This window comes from Mobula birostris, chromosome 7, assembly GCF_030028105.1.
Source record: "Mobula birostris isolate sMobBir1 chromosome 7, sMobBir1.hap1, whole genome shotgun sequence".
Lineage (NCBI taxonomy): Eukaryota > Metazoa > Chordata > Chondrichthyes > Myliobatiformes > Myliobatidae > Mobula > Mobula birostris.
The window spans coordinates 177431918-177454120 of NC_092376.1; the positions used below are offsets into that span (position 1 = coordinate 177431918).

The window sequence follows — 22203 nt, forward strand, 5'->3', positions numbered from 1 at the left end:
ACACCATGGTCAAAGTCACTCAGGTCACATTTCCTCCCCATTCTGATGTTTAGACGACTGAACTCCTTGACCATGTCTATGTTTTAATGCATTGTGTTGCTACCACACGATTACATCATTCAGCAAGTCTATGGGTGCACCGAATAAAGTGATCACTGAGTGCTTGAAAGTGAGTGCATATATTATGGGAGCAGTTCAGTGATGGGGGAAGTAAAGTTAACCCCTCTTGTTAAGCAGTCTGATGTCTGAGGGGTAATAACTGTTCCTGAACCTGGTGGTGTGGATCCTGAGGTTCCTGTACCTTCTTCCTGATGGCAGCAGTGAGAAGACAGCGTGGCCTGTCTAGTGGCAGTCCCTGATGACGGATGCTGCTTTCCTGCAATAATACTCCGTTAGATGTGCTCAGTAGTTGGGAAGGCTTTACCCGCGATGGACTGGGACGTATCCACTATGTTCTGTAGGATTTTCCGTTCAAGGGCACTGGTGTTTCCGATGGAGAGAGAGAGAGAGGGCAAGGGAGGACGGAGAGAGAGGGAGAGGGCAAGGGAAGGCGGAGAGAGAGGGCAAGGGAGGACGGAGAGAGAGAGGGCAAGGGAGGGCAGAGAGAGAGACGGTAAAGGGGAATGGATAGACAGAGTAAGGGAGAGCAGAGAGAGAGGGTAGGGGAGTGGGGGAGAGAGGGGGAAGGGGAAAGAGAGGGGGAGCAAAGACAGGAGAGAGGGGAGGGGGAGAGAGAGTAGGCGAGAGGGAGAGAGGAAAGGCAGGAGAGAGGAGAGAGGGCAAGGGAGGGGGGAAGACGGGGAGAGCGAAGGCAGGAGAGAGGGTAGAGGAGAGGGGGAGAGGGGGGAGAGAGGGGAGAGAGGGGAGAGAGGGAGGAGAGGAGGAGAGGGGAGAGAGGGAAGGAGGGAAGAGAGGGGGAGGGGAGAGGGGGAGAGGGGGAGAGAGGGGGAGAGGGGGAGAGGGGGGAGAGGGGGGAGAGGGGGAGAGGGGGGAGAGGGGGAGAGGGGGAGAGGGGGAGAGGGGGGAGAGGGGGAGAGAGAGAGGGGAGAGGGAGAGGGGGGGGTGGAGAGCGAAGGCAGGAGAGATAGAGGACGGCTAGAGGCGTGCTCCGCCCCGGGCAAACCCTCCCTCGGCTACATCAGCAGCGAGCTGACGCGGCCGGCTCCTGCAAGGTTTATAAGCAGACGCTTGCGTGGCTGGCTTTCCTCTCTCGTTAGGGGATGGATGTGACTGTCGAGACATCGGTCCACACTCTGTGAATTGGAAACTCGCGAGCAACCAGGAGCAACCAGGAAAATCTCTCTGCGAGCCAGGCGCCGCCGCTGGGTAAGAACCGGGAAGCTATATTCCTGTATTCCTATATTCCCGGCTCCTCGCGTTTTCAAGCTTTTGTGTGAGTGATGGTGCCGGGGCCTGAGTAGTTGCCGAGCTCACGGGCGGGTTAAACACCTCCTGCACTCGGGAGAACAGCGCCGGCGAGCTGCCTCTCTCCCGGGGCCGTCTCATTCATTCATCGGCTTTTTGCCCCGGTTTAAACCCCCACCCCTCGCGGGGTGAACCTCCGCCACCTCTTCCCCCCCCCGCCCCTTCACCCGTTCCCCTCCCAGCCACCACCATCACCCCCTTTCCCCCCGATCTTCAGCCCCCGCGGGAGGGTTCTGAGCGATAACGGGAGGTAATACGGGAGGTCGGATTGATGAGGTATTCAAAGGGAAGCATAGGGGCGATGTCAGGGGTAAGAGTGATGAGTGTGTGGAAGGAGGGGAGGTGATATGTGAGGGACATTTAGGACTCTGCGATGGGCACATGGATGGCAGAAACAATGGAGGGAAGGGTTAGATTGATCTTGTACAGTAAGCCCATCATTCCCTCAGCGACATAGACCACCGGCAGCAGCTCGCCTGAGTCCCCTGTCCTCAGTCAGTCTTTCATGTCCCCGGGTCCAGCCCGTCCTCCTCTCTGTGCTGAGGTCTTTGGCTTTTCTGCAGCTCCGGGATTTCTCGCAGCCGGGCTTCGGACAGCCCGTGGCGGAGTCAGATTGATCTTTGACTAGGTTGAAAAGTCGTCAGTTGAAAAGTGAACAGCCGTGTTTTATGAAGATGGCGGTGTAGAATGGTTTCGCAACTCTTTTTTTTATCTCGGGAAATGTCCACCCCGTTCCCCGAAGCAAATCCCGAACGCCTGGAGGAACCGTTCTTTCTCCCGTTACCTCCCAAGTTGTTCTGAGGCGGGAACGTGTGCAAAGCAAGATCCCATAATATGATGGTAACCAGATCAGAACATACAACGTGTGTGTGTGTGTATATATATATGTGTGTGTATATATATATATATATACATACACACACATACACGTATGTGTGTATACTAGAGGTCACAGGTTAATGGTGAAAGAGTATACAGAAAATTCTGGAGGACCTGGGTGAAAGGGAAAGATTGAATAGTTTAGAACTTTATTCCCTGGACTGTAGGAGATTGAGGGGAGATTTGACAGAGATATACAAAATTGATGGGTATAGATCGGGTAAATGCAAGCAGGCTTTTTCCACGGAGGTTGGGTGAGGCTCCAGTTTGAGATCATGGGTTAAGGGTGAGAGGTGAAATGTTTCAGGGGAACCAATGGGTGAACGTCTTCACTCAGAGGGTGGTGAGAGTGTGGAGTGAGCTGCCAGTGTAAGTGGTGGATGCGGTTTCAGTAGCAACTTTTAAGAGAAGTTTGGATAGATACATGGATGGGCGGGGTCTGGAGGGAGGGCAGTGGTCTGGGTGCCTGGCTGGGGCTAGGCAGAGTAGTGGTTTGGCACAGACTAGGTGGTGTTCCTGTATTGTGTACTATGACTTACAGTACAGCACAGCACAGAAACAGGTCAATAGGCCCTCAGACTCCTGTTGAACCCACAGTATAAATATCTTAACTAACTTGATCCTCGAATTGTTATATTTAGGAGAGCAGGTTGAGTGAGCTGCTTGGGCTTTTCTCTCTGGGGCGGGGGATGATGAGAGGTCACGATAGAGGTGTACAAGACGATATGAGGTGTAGATAGAGAGGACAGCCAGAGACTTTTCCCAGGGCAGAAATGGCTAATACGAGGGGGCATAATTTTAAGGTGATTGATTGGAGGAAAGCATCAGCAAGGGAGATGAGGCTGAGTACAGGGCTACGGTAGGAAACTTTGTCACATGGTGTGAGCAGAATTATCTGCAGCTTAATGTGAAAAAGACTAAGGAGCTGGTGGTAGACCTGAGGAGAGCTAAGGTACCGGTGACCCCTGTTTCCATCCAGGAGGTCAGTGTGGACATGGTGTAGGATTACAAATACCTGGGGATACGAATTGACAATAAACTGGACTGGTCAAAGAACACTGAGGCTGTCTACACCAAGAGTCAGAGCCATCTCTACTTCCTGAGGAGACTGAGGTCCTTTAACATCTGCCGGACGATGCTGAGGATGTTCTACGAGTCTGTGGTGGCCAGTGCGAGCATGTTTGCTGTTGTGTGCTGGGGCAGCAGGCTGAGGGTAGTAGACACCAACAGAATCAATAAACTCATTCATAAGGCCAGTGATGTTGTGGGGACAGAACTGGACTCTCTCACGGTGGTGTCTGAAAAGAGGATGCTGTCTAAGTTGCATGCCATCTTGGACAATGTCTCCCATCCACTACATAATGTGGACACAGGAGTACATTCAGCCGGAGACTCATTCCACCGAGATGCAGCAGAGAGCGTCATAGGAAGTCATTCCTGCCTGTGGCCATCAAACTTTACAGCTCCTCCCTTGGAGGGTCAGACACCCCAAGCCTATAGGCTGGTGCTGGACTTATTTCATAATTTCCTGGCATAATTTACATATTACTATTTAACTATTTATGGTTTTATTACTATTTATTATTTATGGTGCAACTGTAACGAAAACCAATTTCCCCCGGGATCAATAAAGTATGATTATGACTATGTATAGGGGGGATGTCAGGGTAGACATTACACAGAGAGTGGTGGGTGTGTGGAACACCCTGCCAGGGGTGGTGGTCGAGGCAGGTACATTCGAGACATTTAAGAGGCTCTTGGATAGGCACGTGGATGAGAGAGAAATGGAGGGTGATCTGGAAGGGAAGGGTTATATTGATCTTGGAGAAGATTAAAGGGTTGGCATAATAATTTGAGCTGAAGGGCCTATACTGTGATGTTCTGTGTTTTATGATTCCTTTTGCCTGCACAAAGTCCACATCCATCCTCTTCTTACTGTCTGCCTGTGCTGCACTTTCTCTGTAATTGTAACACTTTATTCTGCATTCTGTTACTGTTTTACCTTGTTCTACCTCAATGCACCGTGTAATGATCTGATCTGTGAAAGAGAAGTTTTTTCTGGAGCTTGGTACATTAGTGATAAACTAATTCATCCTAAATGACCAACTACATATCTTGAAACAGACCTCTAGTCTATATACCCCAGCCCAGGGAGAAATATTGAAAAGGTGCAAAGAGAACATCAAAAAGAAACGTCATTAAGAGTTTGAAATAAATTTAGTAAAACAAGAGTGAAGAGAAAGTGAGCTAGTTGTCACGGTGTTTCTTGTCCGTTCAGAAATCTGGTGGAGGGGAAGGAGCTGTTACTGAAACACTGAGTGTGTGTCTTCAGGCTCCTGTACCACCACCTTGATGAGAAGAGGGCATGTCCTGGGTGATGGAGGTCCTTAATGACGGATGCTGCATTTTTTGAGGCTTTGCCTTTTGAAGACAAGCCCGATGTTGGGGAGGATAGGCCCGTGATGGAGCTGGCTGAGTGGAGTGGTGGGTATGTGGAACGAACGGCCAGAGGAAGTGGTGGAGATACAGTAGGCACAGTAACAATATTTGAAAGGTGCTTGGATGGGGAGTTGGATACATTTGAAATGCAGACAACTGGGACTCCTTGATCAGCTCGGATGAATGTAGAACGGTACAGCACAGGAACAGGCCCATCGGCTCAAGGCACTGCACTGTTAAGCTACTCACACGAATTCCGTCTGCCTGCTCTCGGTTCACGTCCCTCCATTCCCTGCACGCCCATATGCAGCCTGATAAAGACCTCTATTGAATCTGTCTACGCCTCCGCCTCCATCCTGGGCAGCACATTGGGGCACCTACCGCTGTGTGTGTGTCTGTGTCTGTATATAAAAAAAACTTGTCCCACTCACTTCCTTTGTTTACAATGCAGAGGAACTGAGAATGCGACAGGACGAGACAGGAACAGGCCCTTCCTATTGTGCTGAAGCTATTAAATTAGTAATCAAATGGCCACTAAACTAATCTCCTCTGCCTGCACAATGTCCATACCTTCCATTTCACCCATCTGCCTATCTAGAACCCTCTTGAAAGCCTCCATCATGTCTGCCTCCACCACCACCCCAGGCAGAACATTCCAGCCACCCACCTCTCTCACTAGCTCTTCCTTCGGTTAGTCCTGAGGAAGGGTCTCAGCCCGAAACATCGACTGTACCTCTTCCTAGAGATGCTGCCTGGCCTGCTGTGTTCACCAGCAACTTTGATGTGTGTTGCTTGAATTTACAGCATCTGCAGAATTCCTCGTGTTTACGTTTTTAAACCCACCTCTCTCTGTGTGTTTTAAAAAAAAACTTGCCCTTCACATCTCCTTTGAACTTGCCCCCCTCTTACCTGAAATACATGCCCTCTCGTATTAGAGATGTTGACCCTGAGAAAAAGATGCTGTCTGTCTCCTATCTATGCCTCTCATAATCTCATAAACTTCTATCAGATGTACCTTCAGTATGCACACGTGGACACGGACACAATAAAGATGCATGGATCTCCCCTCAGTATGCATCGTGGACACGGACACAGTGAAGATGCGTAGAATGTTATTGCACTGGATCAGGCCATTCAGCCTACAATTTTGTTTTGAATTAATGAAATTGGTAATCAAATGTGCAACTGAACTAATTCCTTCTGCCTACACCATGTCCAAATCTCTGCACATTCACAGGCCTGTCTGAGAGCCGCCTGAATGCCTGTGAATGATCTTCCTCCACCATTGCCCCAGGTAGCACATTCCAGGCACCCACCACTCTGTGTAAAATAAACTTGCCTGTAGCAACACACACAAACTGCTGAAGGAACTCAGTGGGTCAGGCAGTATCTACAGAGACGATATTTCAGGCCAATATCCTTTGTCAGGACTGGAAAGGAAGGGTACAGGCCAGAATAAGAAGGTGTGGGGGAAGGAAGGAATACAAGCTGAGACGTGATAGGTGAGGCCAGGTGAGGGGGAAGATGGGTGGGTGGGGAGGGGGATGAAGTGAGACACTGGCAGGTGATAGGTGAGACCAGGTGAGGGGGAAGATGGGTGGGTGGGGAGGGGGATGAAGTGAGACACTGGCAGGTGATAGGTGAGACCAGGTGAGGGGGAGGGTGGGTGGGGAGGGGGATGAAGTGAGACACTGGCAGGTGATAGGTGAGACCAGGTGAGGGGGAAGGTGGGTGGGTGGGGAGGGGGATAAAGTGAGACACTGGGAGGTGATAGGTGAGACCAGGTGAGGGGGAAGATGGGTGGGTGGGGAGGGGGATGAAGTGAGACACTGGCAGGTGATAGGTGAGACCAGGTGAGGGGGAGGGTGGGTGGGGAGGGGGATAAAGTGAGACACTGGGAGGTGATAGGTGAGACCAGGTGAGGGGGAAGATGGGTGGGTGGGGAGGGGGATGAAGTGAGACACTGGCAGGTGATAGGTGAGACCAGGTGAGGGGGAGGGTGGGTGGGGAGGGGGATGAAGTGAGACACTGGCAGGTGATAGGTGAGACCAGGTGAGGGGGAAGGTGGGTGGGTGGGGAGGGGGATAAAGTGAGACACTGGGAGGTGATAGGTGAGACCAGGTGAGGGGGAAGATGGGTGGGTGGGGAGGGGGATGAAGTGAGACACTGGCAGGTGATAGGTGAGACCAGGTGAGGGGGAGGGTGGGTGGGGAGGGGGATAAAGTGAGACACTGGGAGGTGATAGGTGAGACCAGGTGAGGGGGAAGATGGGTGGGTGGGGAGGGGGATGAAGTGAGACACTGGCAGGTGATAGGTGAGACCAGGTGAGGGGGAAGGTGGGTGGGTGGGAGAGGGGGATGAAGTGAGACACTGGGAGGTGATAGGTGAGACCAGGTGAGGGGGAAGGTGGGTGGGTGGGGAGGGGGGATGAAGTGGGACACTGGGAGGTGATAGGTGAGACCAGGTGAGGGAGAAGGTGGGTGGGGGAGGGGGATGAAGTGAGACACTGGGAGGAGATAGGTGAGACCTGGTGAGGGGGAAGGTGGGTGGGTGGGGGAGTGGGATGAAGTGAGACATTGGAAGGTGATAGGTGAGACCAGGTGAGGGGGAAGGTGGGTGGGTGTTGGAGGAGGGATGAAGTGAGACACTGGGAGGTGAGACCAGGTGAGGGGGAAGGTGGGTGGGTGGGGAGGGGATGAAGTGAGACACTGGGAGGAGATAGGTGGAAGAGATAAATGACTGACAAAAGAATCTAATTAGAGTGGACAGTGCACTATGGGAGAAATGGAAGGAGGAGGGGCACCAGAGGGAGGTGATTGGCAAGTGGCAAATGAGAAGGGATGAGAGGGGAACTGGATTTGGGAATGGAAAAAGAGAGAAGGGTGAGAGGTAAGAAATTACCGGAAGCCAGTTAATTGATATTCATGCCGTCAGATTACCAGGGTGGAATATGAGGTATTCCAGTTGTGTGTGGCCTCATCAGGGTAGTAGAAGAGGCCATGGGCTATGTTGGATTGGGAAAGGGAGCTCGAAATGAAGTGGGTGACCTCTGTGAGATCTTGCACACTGTCACCTTAAATATACACCCTCTGATATTGGCCACTGAAAAATAAGCATATCCCGCTTGACTATGTAAACTTGCATTTCAGTAATTTGGGCCAAAGTTCCTGATTCAGAGCTGCATTACTCTGTGATCTCCACACGGGTCTGTCCTGTCTGTAGGAATGTTATACATCTGGATCGATCTCACCTCATTCTTCTACTCTCTGAAGTACAGAGCCTGCCTGCCCCATGACAATCTCCATCCCAGCAATCTGGTGAACATTTACTGCACTCTCTCAATCATCGTCTGTAATCTAGTGACCCTGTTCCGAGTGAGATAGACCAGACATATTCCAGACATTCTCACCATGATCCTTTGTAAATGGAGATAACTTTAGCATTTGTTACCTCTTTTAATACTGGCCCCATCCTGTGCTATTTATATTCCTAATTGATTGCTGTACTTGCCTGGAGACTCGAGGATGCAGATGGGCAGCATGGTAGTGTATTTATCAAAATATGGGTGGCTGGGTGGAGATGCATCTCTGCCAAAAGGAGGTATAAGGCGCTCCTTCCCTTCGCTAGCCTGCAGGGCGCCCTTGGGCAAGGTGTAGCACCCACTTAGCTCCCCGATCAGGGTCAGGTGAAGTCAAGGGAGCAGGTGGTGGATGGTCGTGTGAGCAGCTGGTGTATATCACAAGTCCTGGTTATGCGACCGCTGAAGCCAGGCAGACCACCTCTGAAGTGTATTGATAATGGCTGGGGTCACCTGTCTTGTAAAGACGCTGCCCAGGAGAAGGCAATGACAAACCACTTCCATAGAAAAATTTTCCAAGAACAATCATGGTCATGGGAAGACCATGATCGCCCACGTCATACAACATGGCACATAATGATGATGTCATACAACACGGCACAGAATGATGATGTTTCAGAAACAGTGCTGAATTGGCCCTTTGAGCCATGCTGGCCAACAACCCCTGATCTAACCCAAGCTTAATCACCGGACAATTTACAATGGACATTCAACCGATTACTGATACGTCTTTGGACTGTGGGAGGAAACCAGAGCACCCGGAGAAAACCCACGCAGTTCACCGGGAGAATGTATAGGCTCTTTCCAGGCGACATGAAAATTGGACTCTGAACTCTGAAGCCATGAGCTGTGATCGTGTCCTGCTAACCACTTCGGTGCCATGCTGCGATTCTGTAAGGACTCTCATTTGTTTGTTTAAATGGAGATGACTCCGGTTTTCAATTCCTCTTAAAATACGAGGGAGCCAACGTGCTATTTGCATTCCTGATCACTTGGTGTAGTTGTCTGGCGACTCAAGTCTGCAGTTGGGCAGCACAGTAGGTGGTAGTTAGTGTAATGCTATTCAGGAACAGTGATTACCCCACAACCACGGGGCTCCGGAACCAGAGAGGAAAATGTCACTCACCCCAGCACTGAACGGACTCCACAAACTACAGACACTTTCAAGCGCTCTACAGCTCATGTTCTCGATACTTATTGCTAATTTATTTAATATTATAATTTCATTTATCTTTCTGTATTTGCACAGTTCATTGTCTTTTGCACATTGGTTGTTTGTCTGTCCCATTGGGTGCAGTCTTTCATTGTTTCTATTTACTGTGAATGCCCGAAAGAAAATGAATCTCAGGGTTGGATATGTGATATATATGTACTTCGATAATAAATTTACTTTGAACTTGATTTACAAACTCCAGGTGGTCTCACGAGTGCCTCAACATCACATCTCTGCTCTTATATTCTATACCTCTAGAAATGAATGCCAACATTGCAATTGCCTTCTTCACAACCCGGGTTTAATTTCCACCACTGATTGTACATTCTCCCTGTGACCACATGGTTTTCTCAGGGTGCTCTGGTTTCCTCCCACATTACGGACGTAAGAGTTAATTGGTCACATGGGTGTAATTTCACAGCACGGGTTTGTGGGCCAGAGGGGCCTGTTACTGTGCTACATCTCCAAAATATACAACTGTTCTTGCGTGGCGATGTGAGCAGCTGCGGATGTTGGAATCTGCATTGACAGACGATCTGACAGAGGAGCTCAGCAGCATCTGTCGGGGGGGGGGAGGTGAGGATTTGTCGCCCCTTCGGGTCAAAGCCTTGCATCGGGACTGAGAGTGGAGCGCGGAGGTGGCAGGTTTAGAGAAAAGAAGGGGAAATGGTGAGAAAGGATCCTGAGGTGATTGGTGGACTGGGGAACAGTGTGAGATGACACGCAGATGGTTTAGGTCGGGGAGGTGAGTGAGGATGCAGTTGGAAGACAGGCAGGTGAATGATAGAGAGAGAGAGAGAGGGAGTGCAGAAAAGGGATAAAGCAATAGATGCAGCAACACACAAAATTCTAGAGAACTCAGCTGGTCAGGCAGCATCTAATAAACAGTCGATATTTCAGGCTGAGACCCTTCAACAAGACAGGAAAGGAAGAGGGAAGAAGCCAGAATAAGAAAGTGGGGGTGGGGGAGAGGTGGGATGAAGTGAGCAGCTGGGAGGTGATGGGTAGAAGAGGTGAAGGGCTGGAGAAGAATTCTGATAGGAAAGGAGAGTGGTCCATGGGAGAAGGGGGAGGAAATAGATGGCAGGTGAGGAGAAGAGGAGTGAGAGGGTAATCTGAATGGGAAAGGAGATGAGGGTTTGAAGGGTAATTACCATAAGTTAGTGAACTCAATTGGGAGCTACCCCAACCTCACGTTCCATCTGGGCATCCCTTTCTTCACTCTCCTCTCCTATCAGATTCCTTCTCCAGCCTTTACTTCTATCACAGATCACAGCCCAGCTTCTCCCTTCATCCCCCTTCCCACCCATCCACCTGCCCCCTTACCCGGTCTCACCTCTCATCTCCCAGATTCTCCCTTCATCCCCCTCCCCACCCACCCACCTGTCCGCTCACCTGGTTTCACCTTTCACCTCCTGGCTTCCGACTTCGTTCCCCCCCTCACCTCGTCTCACCCATTACTTGCCAGCTTGCACTCCTTCCCCCACCACCTTATTCTGGCTTCTTCCTTCATCCTGATGAAGCGTCTCAGCCCAAAATGTTGACAGTTTATTCCCATGGACTATAAGACATAGGAGCAGAAACAAGCAATTCAGCACATCGAGTCTGCTCACCATGGCTGATTTATCCCTCTCGACCCCATTCCCCTGCCTTCTTTCCGTAACCTTTGACTAATCAAGAGCCTATCAACCTCCACTTCAAATGTACCCCTTGACTTGGCCTCTGCTGTTGCCTGTTGCAATGAATTCCGCAGATTTACCACCCTCTGCCTAAAGAAATTCATCAGTTTGCTCTGAGTTCCAGTATCTGCAGAATCTCTCGTGTTTATTTTTCTGACTGGTTGATCCTTGACTCATACTGATCCCGTCTGTGTGTGGGTTCACGGTTTCTTTCCACGAGATTTTCAGTAGAAAATCCCTTCGGTAGTTGGCGTGAGTGGTTATACCATGGCTGTGTGCCGCAGGGTGGCTGTGTAAATGTCCAATTCCTGACCCACTGGGATCACTTCTAGGGAATTTATTTATTAATTCATTCATTCATTTAGATATACAGCGTAGAATAGGCCCTTCGGAGCTGCCTGACAACAGTGATTTAATCCTAACCTAATCAGGGGACAATTTACAATGAGCAATTAACCAACCCTGTACACCTCCTGACCGGGAAGAAACTGGAGCACCCGGAGAAAATCCACACCTTCCACAGGGATTGCTTACACAGGACGCTGAGATTGACTCCCTGAGCTGCAATAGAGTTGGGCTAACTGCTGCACCACTGTGGTGCAAACAGTAAACTTTTCTATTTAAAGATTAAGATCAATTTATTAAAGTATGTAAATGTCACCCTACACGACCCTGGGCTTCATTTTCTTGCAGGCACTCACAGTAAACACAACAGAATCAATGAAAAACCGCACACAACAAAGGCAGACGAACAGCCAACGTGCAAAAGATGGCAAACTGTGCAAATACAAAAAAGAAACAAAATAATAATTAAAGTAATAAATATCGAGAACATTTGTTGTCAAGTCCTTGAAAGTAACTGCATAGGTTGTGGAATCAGTTGAGTGTCGGGTAGAGTGAAATTATCCACACCGGTTTAAGAGTCTGATGTTTAACATTTTGGTTGGCTTTTCCTCATAAAGGATTATCTGATTATTAACACCTCATTTACTACAGGAGATTGCAGAACGTTTGTTAGCTGTTGGCTTCTCAGATTGTGGTTTGGAGTTTTGTTCAGTACACTGGGTTATGCCACAGGTTCTGCAAGTGTGTGTGTATATATATAAAAATGTGTGTGTGTATATACACATATATATGTATAATTGCAACCTTTTTCATTCAAATCTGGCCACCCTGGACCCTGGAGTTAAAATTCAGCAGATTGATCATTGTGGAACATAACGTTGCGGGTGACAGACCTGCCATCAAAGTGTTACTTAACGTACAAACTGCTGGAGGAGCTCAGCTGGTCGAGATTCCAGATTGGCTAAGGCATTCTTCAGTACACCAGTGTAAAGGAGAACAAAATGATTGTTGCTCCGGATCTAATGCAGCATAAAAACCACAATAAGTAGAAAGAATATAATAAAAAGACACAATAAAGATAAAATTAAGATTCAAAATAGACAACCTGAGATTCATTGTCTTGTGAGCACACTCAATAAATCTGTAATAGAATAATGACCATAATACAATCAACGAAGGACTACCCCAACCTGGGCATTCTACCAGTCCGTGTGCACAAGACACAAACAGTGCAAATACTAAAAAATGAATTAATAAATAAATAAGCAATTTTGTGTAGAGAACATGAGATGAAGAGTTCTTTCAAAGTAAGTCCATAAGTTGTGGTTACATTTCAATGATGGGGCAAGTGAAGTTATCCCCTTTGGTTTGCGATCCTGATGGTTGAGGAGTCGGAACTAAATCTGTAAAACCCATTACACAAGTAACTGTCTGAGATCAGGTGGCATCTATGGAGGGAATTGGACAGTTGACATTTTGGGCCTTCTTTCCTCCTCCTTTCCAGTCCAGGTGAAGGGTCGTGACCCGAAAGGTCAACTGTACTCTTTTCCATAGATGCTGCCTGAATCGCCAAGTTCTTCCAGCATTTTGTGTGTTGCTCCTTATTCCAGCATATGTCATTTTTTTCTTTGTGTTGTTAATTAATAAGGAGAATGAGAAGTGGCTTCATAGCGGTGTACAAGATAATAAGAGCCAAAGAATTTTCCCCAGGGGTGAAGTGGATAATATGAGGGGGCATCATTTTTAAGATGATTGGAGGAAATTATGGGGGGGGGGGGTGATGTCAGAGGTAAGTTTCTTGCAGAGTGTGGTGGGTGTGGAATGCATTGCCAGGGTGTTTGTAGAGGCAGATTCATTAGGATCATTTATACTCTCTCCTTGGCATTACGGGGGCTGCAAAGAAAAGATCCATCAGGACCGTCACAGAGGCTGCAGCATGAGCCCCCAGGTGGCTGTGGATGAAGAGTAGTGACCCGTAGACCCATGCTGATGGAACAGAAACCGGGGCCTGATCAGCCCCGGCTGGGTCACCTGGGCGAAGGTGTCTGATTTTGAAAGACCCGAATCACCGATGACCCATGGTTACATCACTGATGATGTGGCCCGGTGCATCCTGGGATGTGTCTCAGTATCAAGTGACTCTTAGATCTTCACATGGATGAAAGAAAAATGGAGCATTATATAGGAGGGAGGGTAGATTGATCTCACTACTTCATTAGCAAGGTCAAAGGTTATGGGGAGAATGGAGTTGAGAGGGACAATAAATCAGCCATGATGGAATGGCAGAGCAGACTCAATATTTGATATTCCTGTACAGCGAGGCCCTTCATTAGTCAGGGTCAACCATAGAAGTTCTGTCCCAGCTGTCTACATGATTTGCAAGCCAGGGCAGTACAATATGGAGAGCAAGCTGTTGTCTATCTAGTTGATGAATCCAAAGTAAAGGGGTGAGAAGACAGTACCTTCCTGTTAAATAGTAGTTTAACTTCTTTTCAGTTTCCTGACCTCGTCCTGGGCTGCTGCTCAGCTGCTGGCTGGGCGGGAAGCAGACTGGCATTTGGGGCTGTTGATTGATTGATTGAGTGGGTGGGGACTTTGGTGTGGAGGAGCCTAGTAGTTTGGAAAGGGTTAGTTTGTAGCCTATGGCTTCAAAAGGGAGAGGAGGGGTTGAGATTGAAGGGAGAGGGCAGGAGACTGTGGAATACTCCAGAAGTAAGGGTAGCCAAAACAAGGGTGCATCAGGTGAAAGACCTGAAGTAATGGGGAGACAACAAATTGAGGAAAATGGTTGAATTGGAAGAATTTATAGTACTGTATAGAAATAAAGGTCAGAAGGAAGGAGGAGGAGGATTTAGAGCCCTTAATCCTTTGAAAGTGGCAGCAGCATTAGAGAACCAAATAGGTAAAGGATTGCAGGCCAAGATTTTGTCTAATGGATTGCCAAAAATTTGTTGCAAAGACATTGACCAATATAACAGTGCTAAAATGGTGGGAAAATTGGTTGTGAAAGTGGAGTGTATTACTCCAAAAGAAAGGAAGGGAGTTAGGGAGGTAGTGTATGGTATTTGGTCTGGCATGACTGAAAAGGAAATTTTGGACAATATTAAAGGTGGTTGAGTGATTGAAGCCAAACAATTAAAATCGAGAGAAGGTGGTAATTAGGATTCCCCTGTTCTTCTGGTTTTTGCTGGTGATGTTCTTCCAACTAGAGTCTACCTTGGGTGCATGTCTTATCAGGTTAGAGAATACATTAGGCCTCCCTTACGCTGTTATAATTGCCAGAGATTTGGAGACATTGCTGGTTCATGTCGAGGTAAAAGAAGATGTATGAAATGTGGAGAGGATCATGATATTAAAGCATGTAAGGCAGCGGTGCCTAAATGCAGTAACTGTGGAGGGGACCATATAGCGGCGTTCAGAGGATGTGAGTATTTTAGTAAGGCAAAGCAGATTCATGATGTTAGTATCTAACAAAAAATATCATATGCTGAAGCAGTAAAGAAAGTTGATAGAGAGCAAAGGATAAGTAAAGAAAAGATTGGAATGATGGGGAGTCAGTTCATTCCGAGTTCTCCAACTATGGTTCCTTTAGGCATGTTGTTGATGACGAAAGAGTTTTTTGGCATTTGTTGTTGTTGTACTGGTTGGGGCTAAAACTACAGCCAAGAGGTCGGATATGATCAAAGTAGTTGTTGGAGCTGCAGAGAGATTCCTTGATATAAAACAGATTTCGCCGGAAAAATTACATGAGTATATGACAGACAATCATTGAATACTTCCCAGTTGTCGGGATCAGAGAGTACGGAGGAGCTTTATGTGGATGAAGAGGCCAATAATTAGTATTTGGATGTTTTTAATATTACAATGGAATGCAAGAAGTTTATCTGCAAATGGTCAAGAATTAAAAAGATTTTAAAGACAAGCCTGATTTGATCTGTATACAGGAGACATGGTTAAAGCCTCATTTAGATTTTGTGATCCCTGGATATGATAGTTTGAGAGCTGACAGAATGGGTAAATCTGGTGGAGGGTGTGCAACTTTCATAAAAACAGGACTCCAGTTTAGAAGACTTGATTTTAAATCTAACCTTGAAATTGTGGCTGTGGAGGTTTGGAGCTCTCATGGTCAAATAACTTTGATTAACTTTTATAATCCAGGTAATATGTTATCAAATTTGGATGAGATTATGAATAAGGTAAGATTCCCATTAATCTGGGTTGGAGATTTCAATGCCCATAATTCTATATGGGGTAGTGAAAGTAAAGATAGTAATGGAGCGGTAGTAGAGGAGTTTCTAGATAAATACAACATGGTACTGCTAAATGATGGAAGGCCTACAAGATTTAATATTGTAAAGAATACTTGTAGTCACTTAGACTTATCTATCACTCCCTCAAACTTAGCTAGGGTTGGGGAATGGGATGTTATGGACAGATACTTTATTGTCGCCAAACAATTGGTACTAGAACGTACAATTATCACAGCGATAGTTGATTCTGCGCTTCCCACTCCCTGGATTACAAATATTAAAAATAGTAAAAATTAGTAAATATTAAAAATTTAAATTATAAATCATAAATAGAAAAATGGGGAGTAAGGTAGTGCAAAAAAACTGAGAGGCAGGTCCGGATATTTGGAGGGTACGGCCCAGATCTGGGTCAGGATCCATTCAGCAGTCTTATCACAGTTGGAAAGAAGCTGTTCGCAGATCTGGCCGTACAAGTCTTCAAGCTCCTGAGCCTTCTCCCGGAGGGAAGAGGGATGAAAAGTGTGTTGGCTGGGTGGGTCGTGTCCTTGATTATCCTGGCAGCACTGCTCCGACAGCGTGCGGTGTAAAGATGCACACTAGGAAGAAATCACTATCCTATATTATGTAGATTTGGTAGAAATTTGATAGTAGAAGTTGAGGAGAGGTCTGCTAGGTATAATTTTTCTTTGGCCCATTGGGATGAGTACCAGGAGAAAGCTGTGGATATAATAGAAGAGATTAATAGCGAGGGCTTCATTGACGATTGGAATGAATCCCTCTGTTCTATAATTCATAAAGTTGCTCAGTTGACTATTCCGCTATGGAATGTTCCTAAGGCTCGAGCACTAGTTCTGTGGTGGAATAAAAATTGTGATATAGCAGTAAGAAACAGAAATAGAGCTTACAGGAAATTAAGAAAGTACCCAGTGTTAGATAATGTTATGGAGTATAAAAAGGAAAGAGCAGTAGCAAGGTGAGTAATTAAAAATTGGAGAAGATTTTGTGGAACCTTGAGCCCTGAGACACCTATAAAGCAGCTATGGACGATCATTCACAGAATGTCTGGGATATATAGGAAACCATCTATCCCAGCTTTGCTGGAAGGAGATATTGAAGCTGTAACCAATAAGGAAAAGGTTGATATGTTTGTAGAGGTGTTCCAAGCGTTACACGGTTCTGGAAAGTTAGGTGATTTGAGAAAGGAAATTATGTTAAAGGAAAGTTGGAAATTCTTCCTTTTTCAGCTTCAAGGAAGCAGAGCAATTTCAACAGTGTCGATCACAAATGAATATTTAAATAATAAATGGGGATCTTATCTGAAGATTTTTATTGATGGCTCAGTGGACCCAGAGAGCAGTAGGGCAGGATTTGGGATGTATGTGTCTCAACTTGGAGTTAAGATTGGTCACCGGGTTTCAGATGGTGTTTCTGTCTTTGCAACAGAATTATTAGCAATCCTCTGGGCCTTATGGTGGACAGAAGACTCTCGACCACGTAGGGTTATCATCTGTTCGGATTCTGCTGCTGCCTTAGAATCTACAAAAGGGAGTAAATCAAAAGCTCGTTCTGACACAGTTATTGAGATTCTCTTAGTGTTGTTTACAGTAGGGAAGATGGGTTGTGCAGTTAGATTTTCATGGATACCTGGGCATGCTGGGGTGGAGGGAAATGAAATTGTGGATGGCATTGCAAAGTCTTCCTTACAGAGCAGGCAAGTAGAAATTAGAGTTCCCCTAGGCAGAGCAGAATTGAGAAGTAGGATTAAAAATGGTATAGAGAAGAAGTGGCAGGAAGATTGGAAAAATGAACTAAGGGGCAGGCATTATTTTTCTAGTCAACCACTAGTTAAAAAGGTCTCAGACTGTTACCTTTTAAGTCGTAGAGATATGGTGAAATTTACAAGACTTAGGTTGGGGCATTGTGGGCTAAACTATTACTTAAAGATAATAGGAAAACATCCTACTGGATTATGTGACTGTGGTAGTCCAGAGACAGTCCAGCATGTTTTGCTGAGCTGTAATCGATACAAAATTGAAAGCAGCATGTTGTGCAAGAGGCTGTCTGGCTTAAATTTATTTTGGTTTTCTATTAAATCTTTGTTTGGCCATCAAGAGAATCAACAACTGATTGAAGAGTATTATTCAGTTTATACATGAGATTAGGTTATATTCGAGAATTTGAGTTCCTTGAAGTTCTATAACTAATTATACATCCTGTGGAGGGCTGTAATACGCCGAGATGCGTCTAAACAGCCGGAAATAGAAGAAGAAGAATGCAAAGAAATGGCGGAGACTAATGCAGTTTTGTATCAGCATCATGACAGGAGTTGCCAGTCAGCATTGAACTCAACGTAGGACTGCCGTAGAGACTCCAGTTCCGGATTTTTCCTCAGGGTTTACTCTCAAACTTTCCCATGAGTGGGTATAGCCACAAGGCAGCGGAGGTTTGAGATCAGAGTTTTCCTTCTCTGAGATGAGCTGCCAACCACGGCCGACGAGCCCCACCTGCCCAAAGTGACTGTTTTTAAGGCCCCAGTAACCCACCTTTGCCCCTTCTCCTGTCAGTTGAAGTGGTCCTGCCAGGCTCAGTAGCTGAGCCCGACATGAAGGCCAGGAGTGGATTTGGTTGTCAGGGGCTATTTGAGACGCACGCCATTAGTATTTAATAGGTGGAAACTTATCCCCACTACCACCCCCCGGCTATAACAACCTTCTGGAACCGATGCACTGTACACTCACCAATAGAAGTCAAAGACTGCAGATGCTTGAAATCCAAAATAAAAGCAGGAGATGCTGGAAACACTCGAAAGGTCAGTCAGCATTGAGGGAATGGGAGACACAAGGAATGCTTTTGGAAATGTAATATCTGTTTCTCACTCTACAGGTGTTGCCAAAGTTGCTGAGTGTCCGATTTTTACCTCCCGAGCACATCTGAGCCAGTTGTATTGGGTTACATACGGACAGGAAGCCACTTGTCTGAGCAGGTCTGTGTTGGAGCTTTTGTTCCTGTCAATCGTCTACTTCCTCATTTGATTTCTTTCTAACAGCAGCTCTTCTTTTGCCTGTGTGTTGCTCATTTTTTCTGTGAGGTTGTGTTTCCCTTGTCTATTTCCTTGTGGGAATTATTTCCGTGTCCCCACCACTCCCAGGATATTGGTGTTGGTGTGTTCGGGAAACAGGGAGGCTGCAGAAGGACTTCGACAGATCGGGAGAATAGGTGAAGAAGCAGAAGATGGAATATAGTGTGGGAAAGTGTACGATTGTACGCCTTGCTTGAAGGAATAAAGGAGTAAACTATTTTCTGAATGGCGAAGATTCAGAAATTTGAGGTGCAAAGGATTTGGGAGTCCCTGTACAAGATTCCCTAAAGGTTAACTTGCAGGCTCAAAAGCTGGTGAGGAAGACAAATGCAACGTTAGCATTCATTTCAGGAGGACCAGAACGTAAAAGCAAGGATGTAAAGTTGAAGCTTTATAAGGCATTGGTCAGAGCGCACTTGGAATATTGTGAGCAGTTTTGGGCCCCATATCTAAGAAAGGATGTGCTGGCATTGGAAAGGGTCCAGAGGAGATTCACACAAACGATCTTAGGAATAAGTGTTGACTTATGAGGAGCCTTTTAGCCCATTGAGTCTACTCTGTCATTCCATTGTGGCTAATTTATTATCCCTCTCAACCCCATTTTCCTGCCTTCTCCCCATAACTTTTGATACCCTGACTAATCAAGAATCGATCAACCTCCGCTTTAACTATACCCATTAGCTTGGACTCCACAGCCATCTGTGGAAATGAATTCCACAGATTCACCACGCTCTGGCTAAAGAAATTCCTCCTCACCTCTGTTCTAATGGACTTCCTTCAATGATTAGTCAGGGAGTCGAAGGCTATGGGGAGAATGGGGTTGAGAGGGATAATAAGTCAGCCATGATGAAATGATGGAGCAGACTCGATGGACCTACTGGCCTGCTATGTCTTATAGTCTTGTGGTCATGCATCCTTGCTTTTATGTTCTGGTCCTCTTGAAATGAATGCTAGCATTCCATTTGCCTTCCTTACTCCCATTTTGTTAATCACCTCTCGTTTCTGGCTTCATCGTTGCAATTCTGTTTTGAAATTTTTTTTATTATTACGGTGAAGTGATTTGCTTGTGTCATCCATATAGAACATTCCATTCATAATTACACTAGGGTAGTACAAAAGGAAGTCAAGCTCAGAGTAAAGATAAAGATGGGCTTTGTCATATGTACATCAAAACATACAGTAAAATGTGTTGTTTGTGTTAACAACCAGCGCAGTCCGAGGATGTGCTGGGGGCAGCCCGCAAGTGTCACCATGCTTCCAGCACCAACATGGTATGCCCGCAATTTACTCACCGTAATCTGTATCTCTTTGCAATTTGGGAGAAACCAGAGCATTTGTGTGTTTAATGTCATCATAGAACATAGAACAGTACAGGCCCTTTGGCCCACAATGTTATGCCAACCCTCAAACCCTGCCTCCCATATAACCCCCCATTTTAATTCCTCCATATACCTGTCTAGTAGTCTCTTAAACTTCACTAGTGTATCTGCCTCCACCACTGACTCAGGCAGTGCATTTCACGCACCAACCACTCTCTGAGTAAAAAATCTTCCTCTAATATCCCCCTTGAACTTCCCACCCCTTACCTTAAAGCCATGTCCTCTTGTATTGAGCAGTGGTGCCCTGGGGAAGAGGCACTGGCTATCCACTCTATCTATTCCTCTTATGATAGAGGTGTACAAGATAATGTCTCCTCTCATCCTCCTTCTCTCCAAGGAGTAAAGCCCTAGCTCCCTTAATCTCTGATCATAATGCATACTCTCTGAACCAGGCAGCATCCTGGTAAATCTCCTCTGTACCCTTTCCAGTGCTTCCACATCCTTCCTATAGTGATGCGACCAGAACTGGACACAGTACTCCAAGTATGGCCTGACCAATTTTATAGAGCTGCATCATTACCTGGTGACTCTTAAACTCTATCCCTCGACTTATGAAAGCTAACACCCCATAAGATTTCTTAACTACTCTATCCACCTTTGAGGCAACTTTCAGGGATCTGTGGACATGTACCCCAAGATCCCTCTGCTCCTCCACTCTACCAAGTATCCTGCCATTTACTTTGTACTCTGCCTTGGAGTTTGTCCTTCCAAAGTGTACCACCTCACACTTCTCCAGGTTGAACTCCATCTGCCACTTCTCAGCCCACTTCTGCATCCTATCAATGTCTCTCTGCAATCTTTGACAATCCTCTACACTATCTACAACACCACCAACCTTTGTGTCGTCTGCAAACCTGCCAACCCACCCTTCTACCTCCACATCCAGATTGTTAATAAAAATCACGAAAAGTAGAGGTCCCAGAACAGATCCTTGTGGGACACCACTAGTCACAATCCTCCAATCTGAATGTACTCCCTCAACCACGACCCTCTGCCTTCTGCAAGCAAGCCAATTCTGAATCCACCTGGCCAAACTTCCCTGGATCCCATGCCTTCTGACTTTCTGAATAAGCCTACCGTGTGGAACCTTCTCAAATGCCTTACTAAAATCCATATAGATCACATCCACTGCACTACCCTCATCTATATGCCTGGTCACCTCCTCAAAGAACTCTTTTCAGGCTTGTTAGACACGATCTGCCCTTCACAAAGCCATGCTGACTGTCCCTGATCAGACCATGATTTTCTAAATGCCCAGAGATCCTATCTCTAAGAATCTTTTCCAACAGCTTTCCCACCACAGACGTAAGGCTCACTGGTCTATAATTACCTGGACTATCCCTACTACCTTTTTTGAACAAGGGGACAATATTCGCCTCCCTCCAATCCTCCGGTACCATCCCCGTGGACAACGAGGACATGAATTTCCTAGTCAGAGGCTCAGCAATTTCTTCCCTCACCTCGTGGAGCAGCCTGGGGAATATTCCGTCAGGCCCCAGGGACTTATCAGTCCTAATGTATTTTAACAACTCCAATACCTCCTCTGCCTTAATATCAACATGCTCCAGAATATCAACCTCACTCATATTGTCCTCACAGTCTTCAAGTTCCCTCTCATTGGTGAATACCGAAGAGAAGTATTCATTGAGGACCTCACTCACTTCCACAGCCTCCAGGCACATCTTCCCACCTTTATCTCTAATTGGTCCTACCTTCACTCCTGTCATCCTTTTTTTCTTCACATAATTGAAGAATGCCTTGAGGTTTTCCTTTACCCTACACGCCAAGGCCTTCTCATGCCCCCTTCTTGCTCTTCTCAGCCCTTTCTTAAGCTGCTTTCTTGCTTCCCTATATTCCTCAATAGACCCATCTGATCCTTGCTTCCTAAACCTCATGTACGCTGCCTTCTTCCACCTGACTAGATTTTCCACCTCACTTGTCACCCATGGTTCTTTCACCCTACCATTCTTTATGTTCCTCACCAGGACAAATTTATCCCTAACATCCTGCAAGAGATCCCTAAACATCGATCACATATCCATAGTACATTTCCCTGCAAAAACATCATCCCAATTCACACCTGCAAGTTCTAGCCTTATAGCCTCATAATTTGCCCTTCCCCAATTAAAAGTTTTCCTGTCCTCTCTGATTTTCCTT

At 46.5% G+C, this 22203-nt stretch overlaps 1 protein-coding gene across 5 annotated transcripts in view; it reads left to right on the plus strand.

Moving 5' to 3' along the window:
- Positions 1-1187: 1187 nt before the first annotated feature.
- The window catches only part of LOC140200610 (UDP-glucose 6-dehydrogenase-like), an 87592-nt gene continuing 66576 nt past the window's right edge, over positions 1188-22203 (plus strand). For 4 of the 5 annotated variants that reach the window (XM_072264163.1, XM_072264160.1, XM_072264161.1 and 1 more), the window contains exons 1-2: positions 1188-1326; positions 18472-18571. The gene's annotated coding sequence lies outside the window, so the exon portion shown is untranslated. The remainder of the gene's footprint in view (positions 1327-18471; positions 18572-22203) is intronic. The other variant, XM_072264162.1, reaches the window with a different exon arrangement.